The sequence below is a fragment of the Bos indicus genome, chromosome 1 (assembly GCF_029378745.1).
Source record: "Bos indicus isolate NIAB-ARS_2022 breed Sahiwal x Tharparkar chromosome 1, NIAB-ARS_B.indTharparkar_mat_pri_1.0, whole genome shotgun sequence".
Taxonomy (NCBI): Eukaryota; Metazoa; Chordata; class Mammalia; order Artiodactyla; family Bovidae; genus Bos; species Bos indicus.
Genome location: NC_091760.1, coordinates 70,418,116 through 70,434,918, shown reverse-complemented (window position 1 = coordinate 70,434,918; position 16,803 = coordinate 70,418,116). Strand labels below are relative to the sequence as shown.

Below are 16,803 nucleotides of genomic sequence, written 5' to 3'. Positions count from 1 at the left end.
ATCGTAACCATTCATGTGAGATAAATTCAACTGAGAGATATTTGTGGATTAGAAAGGAGACAAAGGGGGAAAAAAAGCTGAGGTGGAGGTTACTAATATGAAAGTCAAAAGACATGGTAATTTGTTGACAGTAGAACATGGACAAGCTGATAGAGAAGCTAGTAAATTGATAGACATGAATGCAGAGATTGAAGTTGACTCTGTATCAGTCTAGTGGGGAGGGATGGGGAGGAACATGGGAGGGAGGTTCAAAAGGGAGGGAATATATGTATACATACCTATGGCTGATTCATGTTGAGGTTTGACAGAAAACAACAAAATCTTGTAAAGCAATTATCCTTCAAATAAAAAAAAAATAATAATAATAAAAAAAGAGATTGGAGTTGACCTGAATAGGAATAAGTAAGATGAAGAGGACAGTGAGTAGCTTGTAACGGAGAAAATATGGAGGAAACATAATGCCACCTAAGAAACAAAGCCAGAACCCTATTCCTTCTCTGTGCATGTGAGGACAGTCCTTGCTATCCATGATGTTATTATAAAGGTGATAGATACTATGTCATGTATAATTGTTTTTTAAAAAATGATGAATGATAGAGACATTAAGATTTTTGATCTCTCCTTGAGTGCCTCAAAAACCACAATTCTGCAAAAATTGTGTGGTAATAATTTGTATATGTAAAGAGGTTCAGGTATAAAATGGAAAACGTGGGGTGGATGGTAAAAGGAAGTGTCTTAAGGGATCTAAAGTGGCTTCTGTAGTTTCTTTTTGTCTGTGACTTTTATCTGATATATTTCTTAGTGTGTTTAGGAAGTTGGTCTGCTCTGTCTTCTCATTTCATTTATTACCTGAAAAATACTTTTACTTAACTTTTTATTTAGAGTAGGGCCGATTAACAAAGTTGTGATAGTCTCAGGAGCGCAGCAACGCAACTCAGCCAGACAAGAGAGAGCATATAAATGTATGGTTCTAAATATGGCCTATTTTATTTCTGATTATTTATCATTTGTTGAACATTTCTAGAGGAGCAGTGTTGCCAGTTCCAAAGCCACAATATAGCTAAAACTGAACCATTGCTTCCTTTTTTGTTTTGTTGTAAATCTGCAGCATTATCACCTCAGGGCATGAAACCTTCATCATCTCCCGTGCTGTAGCCCGTGGGGTTGCAAAGAGATGGACACAACTTAGTGACTCAACAAGACCTAGACCAGGCCTTCAGTGTTTTGGCTTGCATCTTTGCTCTTCAACTTTTGCTTCTCCTTTTATACAGTAGAATTGATTTTTGTCAGACTTTGTCTTCTGTTAACATTTCCCTTGTACTATCAAAGACTTGACTCTCAAGTGCTTACCTAACTGTGCTTTTAGAGATTCTCCATTAGTACCATGCTCTGGTCCCAGTAATTGGCATTTTAAACCATTAAGGGAAAAATGCTGTATGCTTTAAATCCTTACTATTTGCATTATATTCTTCACATGGTTAATGAACTCTTTCATCTTTCAGTCTCTGAGCAAAGAACACTTCCTGACTCTCCCTGTTCAGATCAGGGTTTTTGATGTTCCTTTATGTTTCATGGAAAGAGAACGTGTTTATTTATTTAACTTTTTATTTTATATTGGAGTATAGCCGATTAACAAAGCTGTGATGGTTTCAGGCGCACAGCAACGCGACTCAGCCAGACAAGAGAGAGCTTATTTAGTGGCAGTGAGAAAAATACGACAAAGCACGAAATATAGTTTTGGTTTTCCATCCTAGGGCAGCTTTGCTTCAGAATTAGTTTCAGAATCTAGCTCTTGGTCATTCAGCCTTTTTCTCTTATATCTACATTTAGTCACCAAATTTAATAATGAAGAACCTATGGAGACCACCCAGAGCTTTGAAGGCCTAAGATGACCCAAGGATGTCACTTGTTCAATTCACGACTTTACTGTAATCTGCCAGTAGTCTAGAATTGTTTCTGTGAGTGAGTGAGTGAAGTCTCTCAGTCGTGTCTGACTCTTTGCGACCCTGTGGACTGTAGCCCACCAGGCTCCTCCATCCATGGGATTCTCCAGGCAAGAATACTGGAGGGGGTTGCCATTTCCTTCTCCAAGAATTGTTTCTAGGACCTGCCTTATACAGGCCTTGGCGAGTGGGGGTATGCTCTGAGTCTTTGAGTGGATTGTGTGGGTTAGACCAATGATGGATATCTTAAGATATGAGGAATGATTATAGGAGAAATGGTGACAGTATGTTTTAAAGTGATAAATTAATTTAACATAGATAAATGACTTCACAAGATAGGGGTTGGATGCCTGAAAATCTTGGTTCATGTGAAGGAGTTTTCATTGTAAATTTGAGAGGATCCAGTATATAAGGGATTAGAATGAAATACACAGTTGCTGTTTTGCAGGGTGCCCTGTATATTTGTCAACACGTACATACACACCTGCATATGTAGATACATATAATGATAGAGATAATGTGTTAATTTGATTAGGTTCTATAATTAGAGTCTTTGGGGAAATAAATATGGTAGTCTTATTATGAGTGATTCAAATGAATTGGTAGAGAGTAGTTGGAAAGATAGTTATTAGGGTATGTTTAGGAAGTAGATTTTTTCAGTGACTTCGGTAGCCTGTCTGGCACAGTTTCACAAAATTTGAGGGCCATTTGTGGCAAATTTGTGTGTTAAGTTTGGGGATGTTAGCTTTGAGGGATCGTAGGATCAAACAAAAAATGCAGTGCCTGAGAAAGTTATTTATGAATTGATTTGGTAGATGCTGATAAAAATTAAAGAAGGTATTTGTGGAGAAGTTTGTGTAGGTAAGTGGGATATATAATGGAAGGGATTTAGGAGAAAGCTTGTTATTATTAGAAAAGTAAATTTCAAAAGAGTAAAATTGAAAAGACCGTTTGGGGAAGATAATTCTTTTGAGAAAATGCAGCTCACAGGTTGAAAACAGGAAGGCAAGGGAAAAGTAAAAGGAGTAAACTAAGGTGTGGAAGGAAGAGTTAAGAGGAAGATTAAAGAAGAGGTTACTGGAAAAGATTTATTGTAAGGAATGTTGTGTTAAATACTACTTTTGATAGTGGTTCGGTGGGGAGGGGGACTTTTACCAAGGATAATTCAGTGTAATAGTTTTATTTCTTAAGAAACCCGGGAAGTAGGGAGCCCAGGCTCGCCCGCGCGGAATTTCACCGGAGCTCGGCTCAGCGGCAGGCGGAGCTGCGCGCGTGGTGGGCCCAGAGCCGCCGCAGCTGCCTGCGAGCGCGGCCGAGCGGAGTGGAGGCGGGCCGGGCCGGTGGGACTCGGGCCTCAGGGATCCGCGCACCCTCGGGCCCTCGGGGGGCGCTCCAGCGAGCGAGCAGGCCCGGGGCGGCGCGGTGGGGGCCGGGAGGAGGGGCTTCCCTGAGCGCCCGAGCAAACCTCCGCACGCGGCTCGCACGGCTTCCTTTTGTTGTGTGTACGGGAGTGAGAGAGTGCGCGCGCGTGCGTGAGTGCGCCCGTGGGCAGAGAGGCGGCGGAGCGGGGCCGAGAAGCTGGGGCTTTTCCTGCTGGGGTGGCTGGCGCGCCCGGGCCTCGGCGGGCGGTGGGGCCTTGCAGACACCCGTCTTCCGGGTCGGGGCCCGTGGCGCAGTCCAGGCCCCTTCCCCCAGCGAGATGGCAAACTTTGTGAGTGACTTCTCGGCGGCTAACAAGTGTCTGCCTGACAGCGGGTGCCGACGAACGTTAATTGACACCCTCCTTTCGGTCCTAACCCTGTGTGTTTTTTTTTTTTTTTTAACAAATCTTATGTTGGACTGTACTGTGTTTACAGTTTTACGGTGTGCGAAAAGGTCAGACGGGTAACTTGGGTCTACTAGACACTTTTTTTACTTGGTATCAAGAGCAAAAAATGTACGCTTGTATCTATCCTTATATTGGTTGCGCTACTAAAACCTGCATGTTTAGTGGTAAGAACAGTCCTAAAGGCCTTTCCAGAATTAGGCTGTAGGGCACACTTTGTCTCTCCAGACTTCGTAAAGCATTTTTTACAGTGCCAAGAAAGAACTATTTGTGTCTTAGACTAGATAAAGTTAGGAAATGAAAAAGTTAAAGCCCTTACCAAGAGCTTGCGTTAAAAACAGCTTTTTTGTTTTGTTTTGTTTTACATAAATTATGATTGGTGTAGTTTGCATATAGAGTTTTACACAGTTGGGCACGGTGTGATTTTAAAAAGAGCGTTTCTTACTAATTTTACAAAGGGCGATGATAAAGGCACCACACAGTTTTGAAATTTCAAGTATGTTAAATGTTGCTATAAATAAAATCCTGTTCAGATTTTTAGATTTAAGAAATCTAAAAATACGTTTGCAGTTGTCCTTTGGGTGCAGGAAGAAGTTCTAGGTTGCTCAGGGCTTGTTTCTGGGCAGATTTTCAGTGTTGTCAGCGTGATATGGGTGTAGAACCTTAACCTGAGTGAATAATTTGCTTGAGATTACCAGTCTGTTTGCAGCTGGGAATAGACTCCGGGTCTCTTATTCCCAGTCTGGTGACCTATCCAAGAATAGACTAAGGAAACTGGGTATTTGTCTGTTTGGTGGAAAATATGGCCGAGTTGATTTTATACCAAGTATTAAAGAGCCAGAAAGGGAATGTGTGAACGTTTAATCTTTGTAGCACTTAGATGTATGTAGTTTCTCCATTCTTTAAATACAAAAAGGATTTGAGGATATTCGTGTTGCTTTTCATGGCATTTGTAGCATATTTACATTTGATTGAAACGTAGATGCTTATTATATTTAACTGTGGGAGATGAGTTTTTCAAGTGGGTGTTCTCAGTGGTTGAAGAATAGTTGGTAACCTGAGGATGTTTAGCTTCATAAATGCTAGGGAGAAGAGGAATTATGTTAATTTCATTAATTTCTAAGTAAAAAATCTTCAGTGGTCTTTGTTGAAGATGCTTACAAAGGTCCTGATGGAATACCTGTGAATTTTCTTCTCAGCTTTCTGTATTGCTATTTTCATTATAATTACTAGCTATGATTTGTTTTGTTCATTTCTAGTCTTTCCTTTTACTTTTCCTCCTGTGTCACAGAAACATTCTTCTTCCTGCTTCTCATCTCCAAAGAACCCTGGAAATTTTTAATCTTAATACAGTTCTCCATGAGAGATGGTTTTGGCAATGTCTGAACACATTTTTGGTTGTCATGCTGGGGGATTCTGTTGGTATCTAGTGGGTAGATAGTAAACATCCTACAATGCACATGATAACCCCCACAACAAAGAATTAGCCAGTGCAGTGTCAGTAGTGTTGGTGTTGAGAAGCCCTGATTTAATTATTGTGGGTGATATTCTACTTATAATTTGTCATGTAATTGATATCTCTATATCAGATCTGTTATAAATCTTTTCTTAGAGTTGTCATTAGAATGATCATGGGTCAGAGGTTATGAAGTATATTTTAGAGCATGAGTTAATAGGATTTTGGAGTGGAAAGGTTAACAAGTATAACTGAGTATGTGGCTAAGGAAATAGTTTCAGAGAGATTCAGAGAGGTTCTACGGATATGGAGAGCTCAGGTCTTGTTATTTCTATTATAATTTAATTTTAATTTACTTAATTAAAATTAATTTTAATTATTACTGAGGGAAATGGTATTTTGTAACTTTTGGTTGATAAATTTAAATAATTAAGATTTTAAAAATTGCATCATGAGAATCTCAGTATTCACTAAATCATTGTTACTTTTTCATATTCCCATGTTGTTGAATTCTTCAGCATGGTTTTGTTAACCATTGTAAACTTTTCAGCATCTTCTTTTTAAAAAAATTTTGAAAAATTAAAAAAGGCCACATACAATTTAAAAGCAATTTGGAGTTAATTAGGATATCGTTGGCAGTATTGCAGATGCAAACCCAACTAGAATTGTTAAAATGTCTCAGGGTGTCTTGAATTTAGACATCTATTTTGTGAGGATTACTGTAATGGTCAGTTATTGTACTGATTGTAAATCTATTTTAGCAAGATTCAGTTAATTTTAGAAAAATATACTGGAACTTTGAGGTGAAATGCAATTGAATGAAATATAAATTAGATATTTAAATTGGGTATTTCAAATTAAGTGCTGTATTGTTGGAGGAAGAAATATGAAGTTCTTTTTAAGTTAAAAAATGTTTTCTGTGGTGCTGCTTTTTAAAAATGAGGAAACCAAGTAGGACAGAAGACCAATATGAGCAAAGGTTTTTATAAAATTGTTTTATTTAAGAAATACAAGAAATTTTTTTTATAGAAAAATTTTAAATGCTTTTTAGCAAAAAGAATAAAATCACTAACTGGAATACACTACTGTTAATGTTTTGAGATATGGCATCTTATTTTTTTGTTAACTGTTTATTATGAAAAATTTAAAAAGATAAAAAATGCAGCATTCTTACGAACTGCTATATACCAGACTAGCCTCAACAGTTAGCAATTAATGGCCAGTCTTATTTCATCTTTGCTTCTGCACCCTGTCTCTCAACTCACATAATTTTTAAAAACACTTTAAATTGAAATAATTATAAACTCAGGAAGTTGCAAATAGTGGAGTCCTGTGTATCCTTTACCCAGCTTGACCCCAATGGTGAGACATTGAAGTTAGGAATTTGACATTGGTATTAATACATTACTGTTATAGAGATTGCCAAACTTAGTCAGTTCTCAGCATTTTAAAAAATTTAGTTATTTTGGATAATTGCTTTACAATGTTGTATTGGTTTCTGCCACCTTCACCCCCTCTTGGCACCCATAAGTCTTTTCTACATCTGTGAGTGGGTCTATTTCTGTTAAGTAGATCTATTCATTTGTGTTGTATTTTAGATTCCACGTATAAGTGATATGATATGGTGTTTGTCTTTCTCTTTCTGATTTAATATAATAATCTCTAGGTTCATCCATGTTACTGCAGTTGGTGTTAGTTCATTCCTTTTTTATGGCTGAGCGGTACTCCGTTGTGTAACTATGGGCTTCGCTGGTAGCTCAGCTGTTAAAGAATCCTCTAGCAATTCAGGAGACCTGGGTTCCATCCCTGGGTTGGGAAGATCCACTGGAGAAGGGATAGTTACCCACTCCTGTATTCTAGCCTGAAGAATTCCATGGGCTGTTTAGTCCTTGGGGTGGCAAAGAGTCGGACACGACTTTGTGACTTTCACTTTTCATTTTTCATCCGTGTTACTGCAGATGGTGTTATTTCACTCTTTTTAATGGCCAAGTAGTATTCCATTGTGTATCTATACCACATCTTCTTTATCCATTAATCTGTTGATGGACATTTAAGTTGCTTCGATGTCTTGGCTGTTGTATGTAGTGCTGCTGTGAACATAAGGGTGCATGTAATCTTTTCAAATTATAATTTTGTGTGGATATATGCTCAGGAGTGGTATTGATGGATCATATGGCGACTCTGTTTTTAATTCTTTGAGGAAGCTCCATACTGTTTTTCGTAATGGGTGCACCAATGTACATTCCCATCAACAGTGTGAGAGGGATCCCTTTTTTCCAACATTTATTTGTATGGTTTTTAATGATGGCCATTCTGACTGGTGTGAAGTGGTACTTCATTGTAGTTTTAATTTGCATTTCTCTAATAATTAGCAATGGTGAGCATCGTTTCATAGGGTAGCATGTTTTTTATTTTGATGAAGTTTGGTTTATTTATTTTTACAGAATATGCTTTTGGTGCCAAGCCCAAGAACCTTTTCTTTAGGTCTTGAAGACCTAATTTTTATTCTAAAAATTCTGTAGTTTTATGTTTATGTTCATCATCCTTTTTGAAATAATTTTTATATGTGGTTGTGAGGTTTAGGCCTAGACTTTTATTTGGCATGTGCATGCATGCATGCTCAATCCCTTCAGTTGTATCTGACTCTTTGTGACCCCCTGGACCACAGCCTGCCAGGCTCCTCTGTCCATGAAATTCTCCAGGCAAGAATACTCCAGTGGGTTGTCATGCCCTCCTCCAGGGGATCTTCTTGACCTAGGGGTTGAACTTGCATCTCCTGCATCACAGGTGGATCCTTTACCCACTCGTTCCAGCATTGTTTGTTGAAAAGGCTATCCTTTCTCCTTTGAATTATTTTTCTGCTTTGTCAGTTAGTTAATTTTTCTTTACTGGTTATAGAATTATTTAGATTATTGGCTTCATTTTGGTTTAGTTTCAGTTGTATGAATTGGAGAAATTGTTCAGTTTTTTTCTGTGTCCAGTTTAAAAGTGTAAAGTTGTTTTGTAGTATTCCCATGGTATTAATATTACTTAATATTTATTTATTTGACTGTGCTGGGTCTTAGTTGCGGCACACAGGATCTTTGATCTTTGTTGTGGTATGTGGGATCTTTTTAGTGTGGCATGTGGACTGTTAGTTGTGGCATGTGGGATCTAGTTCTGTGACCAGGGATCGAACCCTGGCCCCCTGCATATACAATGTGGAAGCTTAACCACTGTGCCACCAGGGAAACCTTCCTTATTATCTTTTCAAGTTCTGCAAGATCTTAGTGCTATCCCTGTTTCAATCTTAATATTGGATTTGTGTCTTGTCTCTTTGTTTTTGTTAGTGATGGTAGAGGAATGTAAAATTTTTGCTTCAATGATATTCTCTGTTTTCCTATTTTGAATTTTGTTGATTTCTGCTCTTCATTGTTTGCTTTCTATTGCTTGCTTTGGATTTATATTTTGCCTTTTTTTTTTAAGTTTCTTTTAAGTAATTAAGGTATTGATTTGAATCTTTCCTCTTTTCTAATGTAAGCACTTACTGCTACAAATTTCCTCCTAACTACTGATTTAGCTGCATCCCACATTTTGACATGTTATGTTTTTATTTTCATTCATTTTATGTACATATTTAAAATTTTTCTTTGAGTGTTTGTCTTTGACCCATGGACTTTGTTTTTCCACTTTACTTTTCTTTTTTAATTGGAGGAACCCCATGAAGTTTTAAAAAGTGTTTATTCATTTGTGTTCAGAAATTTTCCTGTTGTCTTCCTGTTACTGATTTCTAGTTTGAGTCTAATATTGTTATATAATGTACCTCCTATTTTATTTTGATTCTTATAGATTTGTTGAGGTTTGTTTTATGTCCCAGGATATAATCTGTCTTTGTGAATATTCCATGGATGTTTGAAAAGAAATATGTGTTCTGCTGTTGTTGGGTGGACTATTCTGTGTACATCAAGCTAACCCTGTTGGTTGCTTGTGTTATTAATACAGCCTCTCTGATAAAAAACAAACGAACCATCCTAGCTTTTCCATTCTTCTTACTTTCAATATATGTTACTGAATTTCTTGTTAGTAGTATATAGTGGGCCATTTCAGAAATATATTCTTCCAGTCTCTCTTGATTTGTCTGTTTAGACCATCAACATTTAAGGTAATTACTGATAAGTATTAACACTTAAATCTGCCTTTTTATTGTTATTATTTTGTAATTTTCTCTGGCTTTTTGTTTCTCTCTTCTTTCCATCCTGCAGATTACTAAAACATTTCTTAAGATTCTGTCTTTCATAATTTGTAAAATATTTATAGTTTTGAGTCTGTTTTGGTATAGATTTTGTAGTGGCTGTTGTAGTTATTACTAGTGTATATATGACTTATAGCAGTCTCCGGGTATCAGTACTTTACTGCTTCAGTTGTCATGTGGAAACTTCACTTCTCATTTGCCTTTTTTTACCATCTTGACTTTTTTTTTTTTTTTAACCATCTTTTAAATGTAATTAAGTATCAGTATAAATTTTTGTTTCCGTCATTAAGTATGATCTAGAAAACTACGATGCAGCTGAAGATGGGAGAAGCTCTATACAGTCAGCAAAAACAAGACCTGGAGCTGACTGTGGCTCAGATCATCAACTTCTTATTGCAAAATTCAGGCTCAAATTGAAGAAAGTAGGGAAAGCCACTAGGCCATTCAATTATGACCTAGATCCAATCCCTTATGATTATACATGCAGTGGAGGTGACAGATAGATTCAAGGTACTAGATCTGGTATACAGAGTACCTGAAGAACTAACTATAGATGGAGGTTTCTAACATTGTAAAGGAGATGGTGACCAGAACCATCTGCAAGAAGAAATGCAAGAAGGCAAAGTGGCTGTCTGAGGAGGCCTTACAAATAGCTGAGAAAAGAAGAGAAATGAAAGGTAAAGGAGAAAGGGAAAGATATACCCAACTGAATGCAGAGTTCCAGAGAATAGCAAGGAGAGATAAGAAAACCTTCTTAAATGAACAATGCAGAGAAATAGAGGAAAACAATAGAATGGAAAAGACTAGAGATCTGTTTAAGAATATTGGAGATACCAAGGAAACATTTCATGCAAAAAGATAGGCATAATAAAGGACAAAAACTGCAAGAACCTAACAGAAACAGAAGAGAGTAAGAAAAGATGACAAGAATACACAGAAGAAGTGTACAAAAAGCTCTTAATGACCCAGAAAACCATGATGGTGTGGTCACTCACCTAAGAGTCCTGGAGTGTGAAGTCAAGTGGGCCTTAGGAAGCATTACTATAAATAAAACAGTGGAGATGATGAAATTCCAGCTGAACTATTTCAGATCCTAAAAGATGATGCTGTTAAAGTGTTGCACTCAATATATCAGCAGCTTTGGAAAACTCAGCAGTGGCCAGAGGACTGGAAAAGATCAGTTTACATTCCAGTTGTGAAGGACTGTGCTAAAGAATGTTCAAATTACAGAATGTTGCAAATTACAGTTGCACTCATTTTACATGCTAGCAAGATTATGCACAAAACCCTTCAAGCTAGGCTTCAATAGTACATAAGCCAAGAACTTCCAGGTGTACAAGCTGGATTTAGAAAAGGCAGAGGAACCAGAGATTGAATTGCTAACATCCGCTGGATCATAGAAAAAGAAAAGAAATTCCCCCCCAAATCTACTTTTGTCTTATTGACTATGCTACAACCTTTGATTGTGTGGATTACAACAAACTGTGGAATATTGAAATATCAGACTACCTTAGCTGTCTCCTGAGAAATCTGTATGCAGGACAAGAAGCAACAGTTAGAACTGGACGTGGAACACCTGACAGGTTCAATATTGAAAAAGGAGTACATCAAGGCAGGATATTGTCACCTTGCTCATTTAACTTAAATGCAGAGTTTAGTTCAGTTCAATCGCTCAGTCGTGTCCGACTCTTTGCGACCCCATGAATCGCAGCACGCCAGGCTTCCCTGTCCATCACCAACTCCCGGAGTTCACACAAACTCACATCCATCGAGTCGGTGATGCCATCCAGCCATCTCGTCGTCTTTCGTCCCCTTGTCCTCCTGCCCCCGATCCCTCCCAGCATCCGAGTCTTTTCCAGTGAGTCAGCTCTTTGCATGAGGTAGCCAGAGTACTGGAGTTTCAGCTTCAGCATCATTCCTTCCAAAGAACACCCAGGACTGATCTCCTTTAGGAGGGACTGATTGGATCTCCTTACAGTCCAAGGGACTCTCAAGAGTCTTCTCCAACATCACAGTTCAAAAGCATCAATTCTTCAGCGCTCAGCCTTCTTCACAGTCCAACTCTCACGTCCATACATGACCACTGGAAAAAACCATAGCCTTGACTAGACGGACCTTTGTTGGCAAAGTAATGTCTCTGCTTTTGAATATGCTATCTAGGTTGGTCATAACTTTCCTTCCAAGGAGTAAGCGTCTTAATTTCATGGCTGCAATCACCATCTACAGTGATTTTGGAGCCCCCAAAAATAAAGTCTGACACTGTTTCCCCATCTATTTCCCATGAAGTGATGGGGCCAGATGCCATGATCTTAGTTTTCTGAATGTTGAGCTTTAAGCCAACTGTTTCACTCTCTTTCACTTTCATCAAGTGGCTTTTGAGTTCCTCTTCACTTTCTGCCATAAGGGTGGTGTCATCTGCTTATCTGAGGTTATTGATATTTCTCCTGCCAGTCTTCATTCCAGCTTTTGCTTCTTCCAGCCCAGCGTTTCTCATGATGTACTCTGCATATAAGTTAAATAAGCAGGGTGACAATATACAGCCTTGATGTACTCCTTTTCCTTTTTGGAACCAGTCTGTTGTTCCATGTCCAGTTCTATGCTTCCTGACCTGCATATAGGTTTCTCGAGAGGCAGGTCAGGTGGTCTGGTATTCCCATCTCTTTCAGAATTTTCCACAGTTTGTTGTGATCCACACAGTCAAAGGCTTTGGCATAGTCAGTGAAGCAGAAATGGATGTTTTTCTGGAATTCTCTTGCTTTTCCGACAATCCAGCCAATGTTGACAATTTGATCTCTGGTTCCTCTGCCTTTTCTAAAACCAACTTGAACATCTGGAAGTTCATGGTTCACGAATTGCTGAAGTCTGGCTTGGAGAATTCTGAGCATTACTTTACTAGCGTGTGAGATGAATGCAATTGTGCGGTAGTTTGAGCGTTCTTTGGCATTGCCTTTCTTTGGGATTGGAATGAAAACTGACCTTTTCCAGTCCTGTGGCCACTGTTGAGTTTTCCAGATTTGCTGGCATATTGAGTGCAGCACTTTCACGGCATCATCTTTCAGGATTTGAAAGAGCTCAATCAGAATTCCATCACCTCCACTAGCTTTGTTTGTAGTGATGCTTTCTAATGCCCACTTGACTTCACATTCCAGGATGTCTGGCTCTAGGTGAGTGATCACACCATCGTATGCAGAGTAGATCATATGAAATGGTGGAGTGGATGACTCAGAAGCTGAAATCAAGATTGCTGGGACAAATATAAAAAACCTCAGCTATGCAGATGATACTACTTTAATGACAGAAAGTGAAAAGGAACTAAAGAGCCTTTGATGAAAGTGAAAGAGGAGAGTGAAAAAGATGGATTAAAATTCAACACTCAAAAATTGAAGATCATGGCATCCGATCCCATCACTTCATGGCAAATAGATGGGGAAAAAGTGGAAACGTTTTTTTTGGGCTCCAAAATCACTGTGGATGGTGACTGCAGCCATGAAATTGAAAGATGCTTGCTCCTTGAAAGAATAGCTATGACAAACCTAGACAGTATTAAAAAAACAGAGATACCACTTTGCTGACAAAGGTCCATATAGTCAAAGCTATGGTTTTTCCAGTAGTAGTGTATGAATGGCGAGTTGGACCATAAAGAAGGCTGAAACCCAGAGAATTGATGCTTTTGAACTGTGATGTTGGAGAAGACTTGAGAGTCCCTTGGACCGCAAGGAGATCAAACCAGTCCATCCTAAAGGAAATCAATGCTGAATATTCATTGGAAGGATTGATGCCGAAGCTGAAGCTCCAATATTTTGGCCTCCTAATGCAAAAAACAGACTCAATGGAAAAACCCCTAATGCTGGGAAAGATTGAGGGAGGGAGGAGAAATGTGTGACAGAAGATGAGATGGTTGGATGGCATCACTGACTCAATGTACATGAGTTTAAGCAAACTCTGGGAAATACTGAAGAACAGGGAAGCTTTGTGTGCTGCAGTTCATGGGGTTGCAGATAGAATGTGACTTAGTGACTGAACAACAGAAAATGATGAAAAAGATAATGTGTTGTGTGTACCTATATTTCTATTTTTCTTGTTCAGAAAATTTTCTTCAGCCAGGGATTGAGTTGCTAGTGACATATTCTTTTAGTTTTTCTTCTCTTGAAAATGCATTAAAATTTTTTCCATTTATTCCTTGTTGTGGTCTGAATGGATTTCTCTAAAATGTAAATGTTGAAATACTAATGCTTAGCATGATAGTATTGGGAATTAGGTCCTTTGGGATATTTTTAGGTCATGGGGGAGAGCCCATGAGTGGGATTACGGCTGTTACAAAAGAGGCCCCCAAGAGACCTCACTTGCTCCTTTTCTGCCATGTAATAATATAGTGAGAAGTCTGTGACCTGGAAGAGGGCCCTCACCTTAACCATGTTGACACCCTAATCTTTGGATTTCCAGCCCCAGAACTGTGAGAAGTAAATTTCTGTTGTTTATAATAGAGCCACTCATTTTGTCATGTTTTGTTATGGCAGCCTGAATAGATTTACAACATTCCTGAAGAGTAGTTTCACTGGGCCTAGAATTCTTGGTTAGCAATTCTTTTTTTTTTTTTAAGCATTCAAAAAATATTCTGCCACTTTTTCTAGTCAAGGCTGTATATTGTCACCCTGCTTCTTTAGCTTATATGCAGAGTACATCATGAGAGACTCTGGGCTGGATGAAGTACAAGCTGGAATCAAAATTGCCGGGAGAAATGTCAATAACCTCAGATATGCAGATAACACTACCCTTATGGCAGAAAGCAAAGAATGACTAAAGAGCCTCTTGATGAAAGTGAAAGAGAAGAGTGAAAAAGTTGGCTTAAAGCTCAACATTCAGAAAACTAAGATCATGGCATCTGGTCCCATCACTTCATGGCAAATAGATGGGGAAACAGTGGAAACAGTGTCAGACTTTATTTTTGGGGGCTCCAAAATCACTGCGGATGGTGATTGCAGCCATGAAATGAAAAGATGTTTGCTCCTTGGAAGAAAAGTTAGGACCAACCTAGGCAGCATATTAAAAAGCAGAGACATTACTTTGCCAACAAAGGTCTGTCTAGTCAAAGCTGTGGTTTTTCCAGTAGTCATGTATGGATGTGAGAGCTGGACTGTGAAGAAAGCTGAGCGCTGAAGAATTGATGCTTTTGAACTGTGATGTTGAAGAAGACTCTTGAGAGTCCCTTGGACTGCAAGGAGATCCAACCAGTCCATCCTAAAGGAGATCAGTCATGAATATTCATTGGACGGACTGATGCTGAAGCTGAAAATCCAATATTTTGGCCACCTGATGCTAAGAACTTTGAAAAGACCCTGATGCTGGGAACGATTAAAGGTGGGAGGAGAAGGGGATGACAGAGGATGAGATAGTTGAATGGGATCACTGACTCAATGGACATGAGTTTGAGTAACCTCTGGGAGTTGGTGATGGACAGAGAGGCCTGGTGTGCTGCAGTCCATGGGGTCACAGAGAGTCGAACATGACTGAGCGACTGAACTGAGCTGAACTGATGGTTGAGATGAGAAATCTGGTGGTGTTGCAGTTGTTGTTCAGTTCTAGGAAATAGTTATTTTTTTATGGCTGCCTTCAGAGGTTTATCTTTCTTTTTAGTTTTTGAAGTTTTAATTATGATGTGTCCTGGTGTAAATTTCTTTGGGTTTATCCTGTTTTGGGTTTACTCTGTTTTTTGAATCTGTAAGTTTGTATGTGTCATATTTGAGACATCATTAGCCATCTTTCCTTTATATACTTTTACAGTCCTTCTCTCCTCTCTGGGACTCCAACGATAAGAATGTTGGATCTTTTGTTATTTGGCCTCAGGTCCTTAAGACTCTGTTAGTTTTCTTTCAGTCTTTTCTTTCCTGTTTTTCAGATTGGGTTAATTCTATTTTTCTGTCCTCAAATTCAGTGATTCTTTTTATTATCTCTGTGATTGTATTGAGCCAATCCAGCAACCTTTAAAGTTTTATGTTATAGTAATTTTTAGTTCTGTAATTTCTTTTTGCTTCTTTTTTATAACTTTTGTTTCTTTACTGAGGTTTTCCGTTTTTTTTTTTCACTTGTTTCAGGAGAATTTAGAATTGATTGCTGAGACATTTTATAATGGTACTTTAAAATCTTTTTCAAATAATTGTGTAGCATCCAACTCATCTCTGTATTGGCCTTGGTTGATTATCTTTTCTCACTCATGTTGGGATTTTCTTTTGTCATTTTCAGTTGTGTATTATGTCAGAAGGCTCTGGGCCCTATTTATATTTTTTATTTTATCACACAGTCATCCCACTTAGATTTAGTGTACAGGTCTTCACCTGTTTTGTAGGCTTTGGTTTTAATGGCAGTTTAATTTTCAGAGCCGTTGTGGTTGGCTTGGTTTATCTGATGCTGTCTGGACACCCACTGGTCCTTGATGATTTTACCTTAGAGAATAGAAGGCATTTCCTTTTATCAGGTTTCTGGGTGTCTCCAGATGGGAGAGGATTGTGGTGTGGTCCTCCTGGTACCCACCCTGAACCCCTAGTTCTTCCCTGACCCTGTATCTCTGGGTGAGAGAGGAGAGTCTTGGCCCATACTGAGTTGTTTGTGCTGGCTGGGTTCCTAAGTTTTGACCACTTGCCTCTGCATCTCAAGGTGGAAAAAAAGAGTTTCAGATCATACAGGGAAGGAAGAGTTGCTTCCTCTGTCTGGTCTTTGTTGTTGGCTGAGCTTCCAGTTGCCCTCCCTTGCTTGATATTGCGGAGAGACTCCTGTTTAGTTTGGGGGAGGATTATGCTTATCTAGTCTACTTTCTGTTGCTGAATTGGTGGCTGGGAAATGCCAGTCTGGGTTGCCTTCTTCTGTTGGTTGTGGGGACGTAAAGCACTTGATGCTTTTTTTGTTTCTCTGATCCTAGAGTCCGAAACTGGTTAGCTGCCTTCTTTCCAGTTTTCATAGTTTTCTTTTGGTTGTCTCTTTCTGTTATTCCCATGGTTTATACTTATGCTTAATGTGGAGGGGCAGGGAAAAAGAGAGCTATGCCATCTAGACTGGAAGTTCAAATTCTTTATTTTTTGTGAACTTGCATCATCTCCACCTAGCAGGTTATTTCAACTTTGAAAATAATAGTTTATGGCCATGTGCTTTGTGAACTTTTGAGCACAGTGTAAATGTTTGCTTCAATTATAGACCATAGTATTGTACCCTAAGGAAATTTTTGGAACATGGGTAATAATCAGTTCAAGAGGGTGCCAGAATATATGCTTGCTATTATACTAGGCATGTATCACATAAACAAACTTTGTAATATAGTTAATTAAAATGAAACTCTGAATTCTGGGTAAAGATGTGT

General features: G+C 38.7%; 1 protein-coding gene across 9 annotated transcripts in view; it reads left to right on the top strand.

Annotated features, from left to right (window-relative positions):
* ZNF148 (zinc finger protein 148) overlaps positions 1 to 16,803 on the top strand; it is a 146,596-nt gene that overhangs the window by 11,534 nt on the left and 118,259 nt on the right. Inside the window, exon 1 of one of the 9 annotated variants that reach the window (XM_019956918.2) lies at positions 3,407 to 3,654. The exons of the other annotated variants lie outside the window; for them this stretch is intronic. The gene's annotated coding sequence lies outside the window, so the exon portion shown is untranslated. Of the gene's footprint in view, positions 1 to 3,406; positions 3,655 to 16,803 lie in introns of those variants that run through there. 9 annotated transcript variants of the gene reach the window in all.